The sequence below is a fragment of the Gavialis gangeticus genome, unplaced genomic scaffold (genome assembly GCF_001723915.1).
Source record: "Gavialis gangeticus isolate Ggan-Ray unplaced genomic scaffold, GavGan_comp1, whole genome shotgun sequence".
Classification (NCBI taxonomy): Eukaryota; Metazoa; Chordata; order Crocodylia; family Gavialidae; genus Gavialis; species Gavialis gangeticus.
Window position 1 is genome coordinate 59,202,223 of NW_017729031.1, and position 3,811 is coordinate 59,206,033.

A 3,811-nucleotide genomic window follows, 5' to 3' on the forward strand; every position below is an offset into this window, starting at 1 on the left:
CTTTTGCAAATAGTGCCCACATTTTATCTGTGACAGGAATCACTCTTAATGAGATTAACATGTACTATATCTGAGTCTGGAATTCTGTCATTTTCCATTGTGTCATATGCTCTGGACAATGTATCTGCAATAAGTAGATGTTTTCCTGGTGTGTGCTATATGTCTAGATCATACATTTGCAGCTGAAAGAAAGGTCTCGTAATCTGGGTAGCATGTCTGATATAATAATTTCTTTGCTATAGTTACCAAAGGTTTATGATCAGTTTCAGCTATCACAGGCTTCCCATAGACGAATATATGAAATTTCTTACAGCCATATACCAGAGCTAAACTTTCTTTCTCAATTTGTGCATATAGACTTAGAGAGTGCCCTAGATGTATATGCTAATGGTCTCCAGCTATCCCCATGTTTTTGAAGCCAAGCTACTCCAATGCCTTCTTTAGAAGCATCTGTTGATAATTTAATGGGTCTTTTAGGGTCATTGTATTTTTGTACTGGAGCTTTCATTATTTTTTCTTTCAAGTTTTTAAATTCAGTTTCATGTTCATGTTCCCATATCTACTGAGAATTCTTTTGTAGGTATTATGAACGGTGTTTGGTCTGCTCTGCTAAATTAGGTAGATATTTCCCGCAAAAATTGATAATTCCCAGTAACCTTTGCACTCCTTCCTTATCTGTAGGGGGTGGCATGTTTTAATGGTGTTAACCCTAGCATAATTGATTTGCACGCCTTTCTCAGAGAGCTTTTCTCCCAGATACGTTATTTCTTTATCCTGAATTTGCATTTTTGTTTGTTCAGATTCAAACCTACTCTGCAAGCTCTTTTTAGTGGCTTTCTTAGCCTCAAGTCATGTTCTTCCATACTATTTCCCCAAACTAATACATCATCAATATAAAACACAGTTCCATCAAGACCTTCAAAAATGTGTTGCACCTTTCTGTGAAATACTTCAGATACAGAACATAGTCCAAAAGGAAGCCTATGACAGCAATACCTTCTGAAGGACATATTGAAAGTACATAAGCTATACTATTCTTTTCTAGGGGAACTTGCCAAAACCCAGAAGAGGCATCCAAAGTGGAGAAATATTTAGTTTCTTCTGCACTGCCAAAAACCTCTTCCCTGGTGGGAATGGGAAAATGCTTCCTTTTGATGTATCTGTTCATTTGCTTAGGATCCAGACACAATCTTAAGGATGCATCTTTTTTTCTATTACGACCAGTGAATGACCCCAAGCAGTTGGTTGCTCTATTTATGTCCATGTTAACTAATCTATCTAATTCCTTTTTCAGTTTCTCCCTTAGTACAAGGGGAACAGTTCTTGGAGCATGTATGGTGGCAGTATTTGGTTATCTTAATTCTATCTTGTACTCAGTTGACAGGTTCCCTGTGCCTTGAAACACATCATAAAACTCTTTTTCTATGCTCTTGCTTTCTAGTCTCTCAATGACATCCATTCTCTTACTCAAACCTAGAGTTTTACATATTCACAACCCAATAATTGGCACCAGCTTTCTTGGGACTGTGACAAGCTGAACTTTTACTATATTACCCTTGTGTCTAAAATGCAGTGCACAAACACCCTTGGTTGCAATCATGTTCCCATATATGCTCTAAGTTTCACTTCTTATTCTCATAGTACAGGGGTTTAGTTTTCTTTTTTTGAATAATATATTCTGGTATTATATTGACTTGTGCCCTTATATCTCATTTAAAAGTTACCATTAGTCAATTGGTGTCCAGGGTGATTGTCCAATCCTCAGAAGAATGAACTTCTTGCATTGTGCCAATGAGGAATTCTTCCTCTTCCTTGTTGTATAGAGCATGCACTTGCTGTATCTTGTGTGGTGCATCCTGCTCCTTTCTGCAAACACTTGCAAAGTGCTTACCAAATGCAGAGCATTGCATGGGTTTGTAGTAACCCCAACAACATCTGCAGCTGACCATTGTTTCTTCAAGCAATTCTCTTTGGCCTCTGCTTGCCTGCTTCATAGTGAGGTCCTCCTTTTTGTATAGTTTGTGTGTTGCCTTAGGTTTTTGTAGTCTTGTAATCCTGTCTGGTTCAGCTCGTTCTGCTTTTTCCTCCAGCTTCTGTAGCCAAACATTTGTCGTCTTGGCTGCTTGGCACATTCTAACTGCCTTTTCCAAATTAAACTCAGGATCCTCCAGCAGTCTTTTCTTGAGGCTTGTATCCCTCAAACCTAATATAATTTGGTCTCTGATCATGGACTCTTTTAGGTCTCCACCATGAACGCTGCATGACCCCGGAGGCTGGGGGGTGGGGCACAGTGACCACCTGCAGGCAGTGGTGTCAGCAGCAGGGGCATGGCAGTGGCAAGGGGGGAGCTCCCACAGGCAGCCACAGCAGTGTCGGCAGTGCACTGCCCGGAGAGCTCCTGCAAGCAGCCACAATGGTGTCAATGGCAGGGTGGGGGCTGGCGAGTGCCCACAGATGCCACCAGCAGTATCTGCAGCAGCCTGCAGCAATCGTGGACCACCCACAGACATTGCCAGCGGTGTTGGCAGTGTGGGGGGAGGGGGTGGTGAGCCACGACCGCCTGCAGGTGCCACTGGCAGTGTCAGCAGTGCTTTTTACAGGGGGTGCACCACCAAGCTCAGGGGATAGACATACACCCACATGCACCCCCTACGTATCGCCAGTGGTCTCCACAGTTGCATGTCTGGCTCAGCAGCCTGAGGTCTTTGACAAACTCCTCTAGTGTCTCTCATTCTTTTTGCTGTCTCATGTGCAAATTATACCATTCAAAGGTTTCATTTTGTTTGGGGATATAATACTCCTCATTTTTTTTACTTACCGTGCCATACCTTTTCTGTTCTGCTTCTGACACTTGTAGGTTGTTATAAAGAGACATAACTTCTGGACTTGCTTTATTTTAAAAAATACCTGCCTTGAGTAGATCTTCCTTCTCTGTAGTTCCACTGGCCATGATATATATGGTGAAGCTCTGCTTAAATTTCTTCTAGTTTTCTGCTGCATTCCTGGACAGCTTTAACTCCTTTGTAATTCTGAGATGCTCCTTTTTTCTGCCTTTCTTCACAGCCCAGTCCTGGTACCATGTGTTATTCTCAAAAGACCAAGGTGTTAAACTTAAAGAATGATAAAACTCGTTTATTCAGACAGCCTTCTTAGCCTACTGATCTGCTGTTCCCTGCTGCAATCCCAGGGCCCATGTAACTTATACATAACACTCTTAAAAGTATCCACACAAGAGTTATCAAGGGATGCTGGTGGCTGGACTATATTGCTTTAGTATGGACAGAGGCAGTTGAATATTGTTATAAGTAGAGTTAAACATGGCTGAATTTGGTGGGTTTAACTAGTACCCTTCATATAAGAAAGTGTAGGTTTCCATCACAAAGGCAAATACAAGGTAATCTGAATGATCTGGGCAAAAAAGCATTACTCAGTATCGTTTGGGGAAAACACATGAATGGATGACAGACAACTCAGGCAAAAGACATACAGACAGAACACTGAAACGGGGAGGGAAGCTTCAGCCTAGACTTAGCATCACTTCTGTATAACCCTAGGAGAAGCATGGAAATCAGGCTTTTGGGTCAAGGTGCTGGCTACAAGAATTTGGAAAGAAAATCCAAACAATCCTTGATTGTTTGATTCCTTATGTACTTCAAAAACACAAGATTTTGCGCATTCTTGTAATAAACAGAATTACATCATCATTCCATTTGTCCTATTAATTGAAAGAAGTGATGACCCTGAATTTTGGCTAGCCATTCAAGTCTAAAGGGGAAAGAACAACTTTTTGTAGGGTTTATACACACTCAGC

General features: G+C 41.3%; 1 long non-coding RNA gene across 2 annotated transcripts in view; it reads left to right on the forward strand.

Moving 5' to 3' along the window:
- Positions 1-3,811, forward strand: part of LOC109301746 — a 138,586-nt gene that overhangs the window by 111,828 nt on the left and 22,947 nt on the right. The gene's annotated exons all lie outside the window — the stretch shown is intronic.